The sequence below is a fragment of the Schistocerca nitens genome, chromosome 7 (genome assembly GCF_023898315.1).
Source record: "Schistocerca nitens isolate TAMUIC-IGC-003100 chromosome 7, iqSchNite1.1, whole genome shotgun sequence".
Lineage (NCBI taxonomy): Eukaryota > Metazoa > Arthropoda > Insecta > Orthoptera > Acrididae > Schistocerca > Schistocerca nitens.
The window spans coordinates 530,758,695-530,771,631 of NC_064620.1; positions in this window are offsets into that span (position 1 = coordinate 530,758,695).

Consider the following 12,937-nt stretch of genomic DNA (forward strand, 5'->3'; position numbering starts at 1 on the left):
AAGAAACCTACTTACCGTATTCAACTCCTGTTTCCCTTTACAACTTTAACCCTCGTCACCCCCTCCCTCCCCCCCCCCCCCCCCTCCGCCGCCTTCTCGCCAACTTCGCTCCATTACCACACTGACTCAAGCTGACAACTCCTTCATGCGTCAGAATCCCTCCTTATAATCAAGCTGAGTCTCAAATTTCTTTTTTGCGTGATTCGTTTTAGTTCCGTTTCATTAGTTCTTCGATCTACCCCTCTAATCTTCAGAATTCTTCAGTGGCAACATATTTCAAAATCTTCTATTCTGTTTTTGTATGAACTGATTGTCGTCAACTTTTGAATTCCACATAAGGATACAGTCCAGGCAGACACTTTCAGAAAAAACTTTCCAACATTAATATTTCTGTTCGATAATTACAAGTTTCTCTTTTACAGAAGTGCTTTTCGTGCTATAACCAGACTGCATTTTTATCGCCTCCACTTCGGCCATTATCAGTTATTAAGCAGCCCAAATAGGAAACTTCATCCTCTGCTTTTAGTGTCTCATTTCGTAGTCCACGTCCTTCAGCATCAGGTGTTTGGTTCATTCTGACTACATTTGTAACCTTTTACAAGGCACTATCCATTCCATTCAGCTTCTATTCCAAGTCCTTTGCTGTCTCTGACAGACTTACAGTGTCATCGGAAATGGGGCTATTTCACCTGTATCATATATCTTAGACAACTGGCAGAATAGATTTGTTAGGGCTTCCAAGGAATTCATTAATTCCCAGGGAAAATCATCTACTCTAAGGGCCTGATTTAGACTTTGGTTTTTTAGTGCTGGTACATTTTTCTCACAATATCACGTCTCTTAATTCATCTACTTCCTCTTCCGTTTCTACAGTATTACCTTCAGCTCCATGTCCCATATATAGCCCTTCTACATGTTCCTTCCAACTTTCAGATTTTCCTCCTTTGCTTAGCACTAGCTTCCCATTTGATGTTTTTAACATTCATGTAGCTGCTTTCCTTTTCTCCAAAGGTCTCTTTAATTTTCCTACAGGCTCCATCTATTTTTCCTCTAATTAAGAATATTTCTACATCCCAGCATTTCTCGTCTAACCGTTTCGACTTTGTCATTTTGTACTTCCTGTCAGCCTCTTTTCTTAGACGTCTATATTCGCTTTTTTCCTGCTGCATGTGTTGCATTTAATGACTAGCATCACCTAATGCCTGTGTAGATACAGCGAATAGGTAAAACCTCCTCAGCACTTAATGCTCTTTTGCCGAGTATAGATTGTGTTTATTATGTAGGGTGCTTGCTGAAATGGAACCAGATACCTGCTGTGGGAACCTTGGCAGAAATGTATGTAAGGATTTCAAATTAAAGACCTTTCAGCCGTCTAGTTTCCAACCTTATTTTATTTGGGAACCAGTTTCAGTGTTTTATTATACCATATTCAGGCCCCTGACAGACGTGTGGGAAGATTCTACTTCGGTTGTGATCAAAACGGGGGCCAGCAGTTCTGGTATTAGTAAATTTTTGCTATAGCGATCACTTCAACCATCATATATGGCAGATGATGGCTGAAGTGATCGCCTATAGCAAATATCTACTAATAAAAGTACTGCTGACCTCTGTTTCGATCACAATCGAGGTAGACTCTTCCCATACGTCGGTCAGGGACCTGAAGATGGCGTTGTAAAACGCTGAAACTGGTTAACAAATAAAATAAGGTGGAAAACTAGAGGGCTGAAAGGTCTTTAATGTGAAATCCTGTATCGAACAGCCGAGTCCCGCAACCATCTCTAAAAAGATGGACATACATAGAAATTTATTTAAGTTCAATCCCTGATGCTAGTACAGGTAATTCTCGAAGCATGCCGTCTATGGCACGCAGGTATCTAGCTCTGAAAACCTGTCTTTCACACAGTTTCAACTTCTCACTCATATTCAAAGCTCTTATATGCCCATGTAACTAGTATGGAGAATATACAAATCCTGGTATTTCAGTGATAGCTTTACCACTTATCCTTTCGTACATAAAGCTGAGAGGAGATCAAAAAGCATGCGACATATCTATGTCATACGATGTTTTGCTTAACTTTCTATTCATCGACAAAAGTTCGAATAAGTGTTACGTCTGCCAACACTGATCTAGTCTCACGTCATTCATGATCGACTGTTGTGTTTTATAGTATACTCTATTAGACAATGATGCATGTCGTCCTAATTTATTCCTTTTATTACGTGACTGTACAGTCGTCGACATAGACATTAGAATGGGTTCGATGATTGATAACTGAGTCGAAACATCTTGAGTAAGTAACACTAAAACGTAAATAAAGAGTTCATTACAAAGACAGCTGAAATCAAAAATCAATATTTTTTAAGAGAACGATGAATCGTTGAAAATTACTATTAATTAAACTGCTTCTGTTACTTCCTGGGCATATCTACAACATTACTATGACATTCTCATAACTTCTCTGTCAGCATAGCCACGTGGTAAATCTTTTCTAAGTACTTTTCTTACTGACACAAGCTATCTTTGTCAGATTGTTTAACTGGGCTAAGGAGGACTAATATATATTATCATTATACATTATAAACCTCAAGGTAGGTTAACAAAACACAAAAAAAAATATTCCGTTACATTAAAATGCTTAGAACTGAACATTTCACATTACATTTTTATTCATTTATTCTCTACATTATTAATACACTTTCATGGACACAATGCAGTTCGTCATTTCAACAAGACACAAGAAAGAGTCTTTACGCAAATGAAGACATTGTAAGCGGAGAAAACCATTCATCAATGATTAAAATGATTATATGGATGAAGCTAACCGCGGAAGACACACAAGCAAGCGAAAGAGAGGTATAATACCCTACAATACACTCTTAGGAGGAAAAATAAAAACACACCACGAGGGAATCATACGACTGGGACGGTATTCGGTAGATGTGATGTACATGTACAGACAAACAAATGACTACAGTTTCCAAGAAATTTGATGATTTGTTCAAGAGAAAGAGCTTCACAAATTGTGCAAGTGAATAAACCGTTGGTCCATCCCTGACACTTATGCAAGCAGCTATGCGGCTTGCCATTGATTGCTACAGCTGTTGGAAGTCCTCCTAAAGGATATCGTCCCATATTCCACATAACTGGCGCCTTAGATCGTCCAAATCCGAACTGGTTAGAGAGACCTGCACACAACGCTCCAAGCGATATCAATCGGATAGAGTCCCGGCGATCTTGTTTGGCAAGCATGAAGACAAGCAGTAGGAACTTTCACTATGTTCGAGAGGGCATTATGTTGATGAAACGTAAGTCTAGGTTGGTTTCTCGTGACGGGTTAGAATATCGTCGTCGTACCGCTGTGCCGTAAGGGTGTCGAGGATGACAGCCAAAGGGGTTCAGCTATGAACATACTATCAGTCCTAGTTCTCGGGCTGCATGCCGCGCGACAGTCTCATTGGTGTCCCACCGCTGAGAGGAGCGTCTCCGCATACGTCATTGGCCCGGAATCTCTGAGTGGTTTGGTCTGATTAGTGTCGCTTCGAACTGAGCCCTGATTACCAGCGAAGACTTGTCTGTAGACGCCCTGGACAACTATGGCATCCGAACCCGAATGTAGCCCGTCATACGGCCTGACAACCAGAAATCCATTGGTTCCCATCCACGTCACTCTTACTGCACAGCGGTACGTCGCCAATATACTACGTCCCGTTTTCTTGCCCTTCATAGCAACGCCTACTCTAGAATCAGATTTTTACTCTGCAGCAGAGTGTGCGGTGATATGAAACTTCCTGGCAGGTTAAAACTGTGTGCCGGACCGAGACTCGAACTCGGGACCTTTGCCTTTCGCGGGGAAGTGCTCTACCATCTGAGCTACCCGAGCACGACTCACGCCCCGTCCTCATAACTTTACTTCCGCCAGTACCTCGTCTCCCACTTTCCAAACTTCACAGAAGCTCTCCTGCTCGCGGTAGGAAAGTAGGAGACGAGGTATTGGCGGAAGTAAAGCTGTGAGGACGGGGCGTCAGTCTTCCATAGATAACTCAGATGGTAGAGCACTTGCCCGTGAAAGGCAAAGGTCCTGATTTCGAGTATCGGTCCGGCACACAGTTTTAGTCTCCCAGAAAGTGTCAACGCATACGCAGCTTACATTTCAGCAAAAAAATGTCCGCCGCAGACGGCGAGGGTTTCTACCGGTTGTCTTCATGCTTACCGAACGCTGCCTTGGTCAAAGAAAGAGCTGGATCTCTCTTCAACTGAGAATGTTTGGAGCATTAGGAGCAGGGTCCTCCAAACAGCTCGGGATTTTAACGCAATTTGGCACGATATCCCTCAGGACGTCATCTAACAACTCTGTCAGTCAGTGCCAAGCTGAATAACTGTTTGCCTAAGGGCAGGAGATAGACCAAGGCGTTGTGCAACTGCTCAATTCATAAAGCTCTTCTTCTTGTACCAATCATCCAGTTTTTCTGAAACTGTAATCATTAGTTTGTCTATACATGTACGTACATCACATCTTACGATCTCCGTCCCATTCGAATAATTCTTTCGTGGTGCGTCGTTTCTTGTTTGTTTCAGAGTATAAAACAAAAATATTAAAAAATAATAGCTTCTTTGTCTAATGGTGAAAAGGGAGATAGGGAAGGGAGATAAGGAATTTTTATTGTCTAGAATAGAGCATACAGTCACCAGTAATCTTTATTTTGCAATTGTTTTTGCCTACTTTTGCCCAAATAAACAGATACTCGTCTGCATTGAGCCTCTTCTTTCTTCTTGTAGAAAAAGTAAACGGCTTGTCTGGCACCAACGGGAACCTTAGCTAGTAGACCTGTACTCTCATCAATACTCCACGTCTTCCAAGCCAAAATGTTTGCATCAGAGAAAGCTTCAAGGCCACCATAATCTTCATGGTTCCCCCATACAACAGTCAAGGTCAGCCATGCACTGCCTCCAAACACAGTAATGGTGAATGTGTCACGTTTCTCGGGTAAGCCATCCTAGTTCGGCTAACGGCGTTGTCGAGGAGGGTGAAGATGAGAAAACATTTCTAGGGCAATATCTTGCCGTAGCATGGGAAATTGTCACTAATAGGCAGAATAATCAACAATTTCGACAGTTTGATTTAGGACACAACCAAAGCTGCAAAATCCAGTTTAGTTTCGTGTCACCTGAACCCATTTCCAGATTATCCTAGAAACAACGTGGTATATTCCGTAACAGCTTGACTGTGACATACTTGCTTAACATGGTTGGCACTCTTTTACGAAATATACCATTTTGTTTGTTTGGATGACCTGAGAACGGCTTCAGGTAATCGGAAACTACTCATCAATTAAATAAAACAATTGAATCTTGGAACACTGGATGTTTTGTACATCAAACTGGTTAACACGTGTTGCTGTCCCGTTATTACCACATAATGCTGGAAATCTAAGATAGACAGCATGATGATACACAAAACAACGGAAACCAATGGATTAGAGACACGTAATTTATATCCACATGTGGCATGTAACTGGAAAAGAGTAATGATGAGCTCTCCATTGCCAAAAGATTCCGGACTATTTCTCAATTACGATCTCCGGAAGGGTCTACCAGTGGGAAAGTAATTGTCAAAGAATTTAAAAGCCAATCCCAGGGTAACAGTCTACGTTTCGGAGCGTGGAGAGTCAGAAGTTTCAACGTAATAGAGAAGCCAGAAAATCTGAAGAGGGAAATACACTGGCCCAATCTAGGTGTAGTCTGGGTCAAAGAAGATAAGGATTTTTGGACAGACCAGTAGGGTAATATTAGCAACAGCAGAAAATGGTATAACTGGAGTAAGACCAGCCATAAATAGGGCTGCAGGGCAGAGAGTGAGCTATCGCGAACAATTCACTGATAAGATTTGGGGCTTAGGAAACCCGGGGTGTACAAAATCCCCTGTCAATGTGGGAAAGCTTACGTTGGCCGTTCTATTCGCACAGTGAATGGCTGGTGTGTGGAACATCGCCGTCACACGAGGCTACACCAGCCGGAAAAAAAGGCCGTAGCGGAACATTGCCTAAATGAGGCACACAAAATGAAATTTTGAGGAAACTGTTGTGATTGCCAACATTTCCGGTTTTTGGAATAGTGTCTATAAAGAGGCGATTGAAATTAGGTTGGCTGATAATTTAATCAACAAATGGTTCAAATGGCTCTGAGCACTATGGGACTCAACTGCTGTGGTCATAAGTCCCCTAGAACTTAGGACTACTTTAACTAACCTAAGGACATCACACACATCCATGCCCGAGGCAGGATTCGAACCTGCGACCGTAGCAGTCGCACAATTTAATCAACAGAGACAATGGGTTTCCTCTTAGCAAAGCGTGGAATCCTGTATTATCTCGCATCAAAACTGAACGTTCTTCGGGCGGCCTTGATTGCGATGTATCGTTGCCAGCAGTGTTTCACTAAGGGCGGCGCCACCTCCCTGTTTTGGAAGCCAGAAACCGTGATGGGCGACGCATGCGCCGTGTACTGAACGGTGGCCTATATAGGACGTCGAATTGCAATCTTGCGTCAGTTCTCAGCGGACTCATCAGCAGAAGCAGCGTTTCCTGAAGATGGCGAACAGTTGGATCGCCGAAATATCGAGTCAAGTTGATTTTAGGATCCGGCAGCAAACCCGAAGAGACTTTCAAGACTTATTACGCCGGGAAAGCCTACGTAGTCACATCAAGTACCTCTACGGGGAGGAGGTGTTGAAACTTGCACAGCAGTTAGATACACTTCGGAGGAAGAAAGGAAAGCTGTTGAGTACACTCGCCTTTTTGCTGTGATGCCATGACGAAGGTATTATTCTTAATTTCGCCAGATTCATTCATTTTATTAATAGTAAGAGAGCTAATAGGATTAAGGAACGTGCAAGCCAAGCACTTTTAAGAGAACGCATCCGTTTTACCCGTAGACAGCTGGATATTGTTTCCAAAGATTTATTTTATTTACATTTGAACTTGTCATCGCAGTTTTCAAGGGATGTTTGGCAGTGGGTTGATGATTCCACGTGGGCGCTATCAGATTGGACACATAGGAGCGCCGTTACCAGACAATCCTCGAAATTTGAACGGCTTCTTTCTCGTTCTACAGCATCAGAAGTGGATAAACGTCGGCGTACTGTGACTAATCTCTCTAACAAGGCGCTGGATGGGCCCACAGTGTCGATATTGGAGAAAGGTTTAAATTTTTCGCCCACTCCCAAGAGACTTCCTATCACAGAGTTCATATGCTCTGTAGAACAAGCAGTACACAGCCTACCCGAGGATCAAGCAGAGGAAATAAGGCAAGAAGTGTCACACACATTACGTCGGGCTCGACCACCGCGGGATAACATCTCTTCCGCAGAGAGAGCAGCCATTCGTTCCCTTAAGAATGATGACGAAGTAGTAGTTTTACCAGCTGACAAGGGGAATGCCACAGTTGTAATGGCGCGGCATGATTATCTCCTAAAAATGGATTTACTTCTCAACGACCCGGCGTGCAGAAGACTATCTAATGACCCCACAGAGAGGATCAAACGTAAGACACTTTCACTGTTGAAAAAGAGTTCGTTGTCAGATGATTTACGTACGAAACTTCATCCTGGTGCTGCCGCTCCGCCTAGGTTGTATGCTCTGCCTAAGTTGCATAAGGAGGGGGTTCCTCTACACCCTATTGTTAGTAATTTGGGTGCACCGATTATAACCTGGCAAAGTATTCATCATCTGCTCTCAATCCATTTGTTGGCAAATGTGAACACCATATATCCAGTTCGGTGGATTTTATTCGACGATTGGGATCTTTGAAGTTGAGTCCTTCAGATCTGTTAGTGAGTTTCGATGTGGTATCCCTATTTACACGAGTTCCTCTGGAAGAGTCCCTTAGTTTGATTAGTGAAAACCTGGATGAAGAGCTGGTGAAGCTTTGTCGTCATGTGCTGACATCCACGTATTTTTTATTTAACGGTAACATTTTTGAATAGAATGACGGAGTGGCTATGGGTAGTCCTTTGTCACCCATAGTCGCCAATTTATTTATGGAGGACTTCGAGGACATGGCACTGAGGACTTCAGCTTTGCAACCAACGTGCTTCTGGAGATACGTGGACGATACCTTCTTCGTATGGCCGCACGGACGTGATGCTCTTAACAGATTTTTGGACCACTTCAATTGTCTTCATCCCCGTATCAAATTTACTATGGAGGTTGAAAATGATGGGCTGCTTCCTTTCTTAGACGTAATGGTTTATAAAAAACCAGATGGAGCTTTGGGACACAGTGTTCACCGAAAGCCGACACACACAGATTGGTATCTGCACCCTAAGAGTTGTGGTCCACCACACCAACGTAGTGGCGTCCTTAGGACTTTGGTACGGAGAGCATATGCCATTTCCGACGCAGACAGCTTAACCCAAGAACTTGAGCATTTGATGAGTGTTTTTAAGGAAAATGGATACACAGAGAAACAGATTCGTCGGGCTATGGAATTTGGACCGTCTCCGGAGGTGTTCGAAGAGGAACATAGATCTGTAGCCTTCCTTCCTTATGCTGGAGGCTTATCATTTAAGATTGGACGAATTTTAAAGAATTTTAACATTAAGAGTGTGTTCCGTCCACCTTCTAAGATTAGGGCTCTGCTCGGCTCTGTGAAGGATGATTTCGGACTTAGGAAACCCGGAGTGTACAAAATCCCGTGTCAATGTGGGAAAGCTTACGTTGGCCGTTCTATTCGCACAGTGAATGTCAGGTGTGTGGAACATCGCCGTCACACGAGGCTACACCAGCCGGAAAAATCGGCCGTAGCGGAACACTGCCTAAATGAGGGACACAAAATGAAATTTTGAGGAAACTGTTGTGATTGCCAACATTTCCGGTTTTTAGAATAGAGTCTATAAAGAGGCGATTGAAATTAGGTTGGCTGATAATTTAATCAATAGAGACAATGGGTTTCCTCTTAGCAAGACGTGGAATCCTGTATTATCTCGCATCAAAACTGAACGTTCTTCGGTGCGGCCTTGATTGCGATATATCGTTTCCAGCAGTGTTTCACTAAGGGCGGCGCCACCTCCCTGTTTTGGAAGCCAGAAACCGTGATGGGCGGCGCATGCGCCGTGTACTGAACGGTGGCCTATATAGGACGTCGAATTGCAATCTTGCGTCAGTTCTCAGCGGACTCATCAGCAGAAGCAGCATTTCCTGAAGATGGCGAACAGTTGGATCGCCGAAATATCGAGTCAAGTTGATTTTAGGATCCGGCAGCAAACCCGAAGAGACTTTCAAGATTCCAATATCGGATATTCGATCGTAAGGCGTGCCAAAGAGGAGATGTAGACCCGGATCACAATTTAGTAATGAGGCAGAGTAGACTAAGGTTTAAGAAAATTGTCCGGAAAAATCAGTGTACAAAGAAGCGGGACACCGAAGTAATGAGGAATGATGAGCTGCGTTTCAAATACTCGGGTTACAGATCTGTAATCTGCTGCCGATGATTGAGGTGTCACATCCAATGGGTTGCTGTGGACAGTGGCTTTATGGCACACGCTATAGCTGTATGGGGAGAGTAGCAAGTAGTGATCGTGTGAAAGACGTATTCCATATCGATTAGATGTATATGTAGTAGGTGCGCCTAAGGATCAGACAGATCGCAATAAAAACGAAATTGACGATAATGTTTTCTGTCAGAGACAAATATATTCCTGACACCAATTTATCGCCGGCCGGTGCGAGCGGTTCTAGGCACTTCAGTCTGGAACCGCGCGACCACTACGGTCGCAGGTTCGAATCGTGCCTCGGGCATGGATGTATGTGCTCTCCTTAGGTTAGTTAGGTTTAAGTAGTGCTGAGTTCTAGGGGACTGATGCCCTCTGTTGTTAAGTTCCGTAGTGCTCAGAGCCATTTGAACCAATTTATCATTAGGCTGTTTTCCCGCTTTCCATCACGATGGATTGCTTAACAATACAATAATTGTTCTTGAGAATGCTTTCAATGGCATCATATGAATTTGTTGTCAGCATACAGTACATTCAGCAGAGGAAAACAAAATGACTGTAAGTAAACTAAGCTGAGAGTGGTGTAGAATTTGTATGCAGTTGGTAATATTTGCCCATAATGCACTTTCCTTTGATTTCATGCTAACAACGCCTGTAGGCTATAAAAACATTAATTTAAGAGTCATCAAGATATAGCTGTGAGAACAGAGTGCTACGTCAGGTAATTAATGGTACTAATAGCACTAATAGTAATTTCATTCCTACTGATGACACGATGCACAATAAATTCCAAAGTGCTCTTTTGTTGGGTGCATCCCTCGGGAAAGTCACCAGGGCAGTGTTGTGCTGGCTGACAATCAGAAATGATTGTAGCTCTGCAAAAAGCAACACTCAGTTTTGGAGGTTCACCTCTTCAGCATGTTACTCACTACGGTAATTCATAAATTAATATACGTCTCGTTCTGCTGAAAGGCTCACTGACAGCTAATCGAGAGAAAAAAGAACTGGAGCTCGGAGCGGCATTTACATTGAGCGCTGTGCAGTTTATGAATGTGACGGTAAAGTTGACCGACGGTGTTCGAATGGCCGGAGAGTAACAAGGTGCTCCAAACGTCTGACGACAACTACAACCACCCAAAAAAGTTTAGCATCACCTCGGTTCAGAGAGTTCCTGAACCTGTACAGAAAATTGGAATAGAGATCAATATAAACATCATTTACTCCATTTTTATTGCTCGTGAAAACCACACATTGCATGTTGAACCAACATACAGCGAGAGCTTCAAAGGCGGTGGTCCAAACTGCTGTACACACCGGTACCTCTAATACCCAGTAGCACGTCCTGTTGCATTGATGCATGCCTGTATTCGTCGTGGCATACTATCCACAAGTTCATCAAGGCATTGTTGGTCCAGATTGTCCCACTCCTCAACGGCGATTGCGATTCGGCGTGGATCCTTTATAGTGGTTGGTGGGTCACATCGTCCATAAACAGCCCTTTTCAATCCATTCCAGGCTTATACGATAGGGTTCATGTCTGGAGAACATGCTGGCCACTCTAGTTGAGCGATGTCGTTATCCTGAAGGAAGTCACTCACAAGATGTGCACGATGGGGGCGCGAATTGTTGTCCATGAAGACGAATGCCTAACTAATTTACGCCGACATGGTTTCACTATCGGTCGGAGGACGGCATTCACGTATAGCGCAGCCATTACGGCGCCTTCCATGACCAACAGCGGCGTACGTCGGCCCCACGTAATGCCACTCCAAAACAGAAGGGAACCTCCACCTCCACCTTCAATATCAAATGGTTCAAATGGCTCTGAGCACTATGGGACTCAACTGCTGAGGTCATTAGTCCCCTAGAACTTAGAACTAGTTAAACCTAACTAACCTAAGGACATCACAAACATCCATGCCCGAGGCAGGATTCGAACCTGCGACCGTAGCGGTCTTGCGGTTCCAGACTGCAGCGCCTTTAACCGCACGGCCACTTCGCCTTCAATATCGACTGACAGTTATGCGTTCACGCATCCGCACTTCAGCACCTGACCTATTGGCCAAGGCAAAATAAGCATTAATGGCTTGCTGGTACCATATGTACGAGGGCAGTTCAATAAGCAATGCAACACATTTTTTTTCACGGCCAATTTTGGTTGAAAAAAACCGGAAATTTCTTGTGGAATTTTTTCAAACATTCCCGCTTCGTCTCGTATAGTTTCATTGACTTCCGACAGGTGGCAGCGCTGTACGGAGCTGTTAAAATGGCGTCTGTAACGGATGTGCATTGCAAACAACGGGCAGTGATCGAGTTTCTTTTGGCGGAAAACCAGGGCATCTCAGATATTCATAGGCGCTTGCAGAATGTCTACGGTGATCTGGCAGTGGACAAAAGCACGGTGAGTCGTTGGGCAAAGCGTGTGTCATCATCGCCGCAAGGTCAAGCAAGACTGTCTGATCTCCCGCGTGCGGGCCGGCCGTGCACAGCTGTGACTCCTGCAATGGCGGAGCGTGCGAACACACTCGTTCGAGATGATCGACGTATCACCATCAAACAACTCAGTGCTCAACTTGACATCTCTGTTGGTAGTGCTGTCACAATTGTTCACCAGTTGGGATATTCAAAGGTTTGTTCCCGCTGGGTCCCTCGTTGTCTAACCGAACACCATAAAGAGCAAAGGAGAACCATCTGTGCGGAATTGCTTGCTCGTCATGTGGCTGAGGGTGACAATTTCTTGTCAAAGATTGTTACAGGCGATGAAACATGGGTTCATCACTTCGAACCTGAAACAAAACGGCAATCAATGGAGTGGCGCCACACCCACTCCCCTACCAAGAAAAAGTTTAAAGCCATACCCCCAGCCGGTAAAGTCATGGTTACAGTCTTCTGGGACGCTGAAGGGGTTATTCTGTTCGATGTCCTTCCCCATGGTCAAACGATCAACTCTGAAGTGTATTGTGCTACTCTTCAGAAATTGAAGAAACGACTTCAGCGTGTTCGTAGGCACAAAAATCAGAACGAACTTCTCCTTCTTCATGACAACGCAAGACCTCACACAAGTCTTCACACCCGAGAGCAGCTCACAAAACTTCAGTGGACTGTTCTTCCTCATGCACCCTACAGCCCCGATCTCGCACCGTCGGATTTCCATATGTTTGGCCCAATGAAGGACGCAATCCGTGGGAGGCACTACGCGGATGATGAAGAAGTTATTGATGCAGTACGACGTTGGCTCCGACATCGACCAGTGGAATGGTACTGTGCAGGCATACAGGCCCTCAGTTCAAGGTGGCGTAAGGCCGTAGCATTGAATGGAGATTACGTTGAAAAATAGTGTTGTGTAGCTAAAAGATTGGGGAATAACCTGGTGTATTTCAATGCTGAATAAAACAACCCCTGTTTCAGGAAAAAAAATGTGTTGCATTACTTATTGAACTGCCCTCGTA